Source organism: Penaeus monodon, chromosome 30 (assembly GCF_015228065.2).
Source record: "Penaeus monodon isolate SGIC_2016 chromosome 30, NSTDA_Pmon_1, whole genome shotgun sequence".
NCBI classification, from domain to species: Eukaryota; Metazoa; Arthropoda; class Malacostraca; order Decapoda; family Penaeidae; genus Penaeus; species Penaeus monodon.
In genome coordinates, this window is record NC_051415.1 from 33,258,421 (window position 1) to 33,258,827 (window position 407).

The window sequence follows — 407 nt, forward strand, 5'->3', positions numbered from 1 at the left end:
CCCGGATCCAACAGATTAACTTATTAGAATTTTCATGAAAGAATTTTTTTTTCTCACAATGCAACATGTCTACAAATCAAAACAATAAATATTAACCCAAATGCTGCTGGGAACATATAACATCCACTGTAGTTGTGTTTTGTAAACTGGTATTGTCTTTACACACACTTCCCCCTATTCTTAAAAAGCAGTATCTACATTTTTGTCCAAACTGAGTTATCATACCCAAAGGGCTTAAATACACAATCCCTACTGTTTGGACACCTCAGATACTAAAAATTTTCCTTAATAAACAAGTCTATTACAATTCAGATTGGCAGTATCTACCAAAAGGAAATGTTAACATCATGCAATTTTTTTTCAAAACTATGATTTTGCAGATACTACTCTTAAATTTTGGAGGGCAG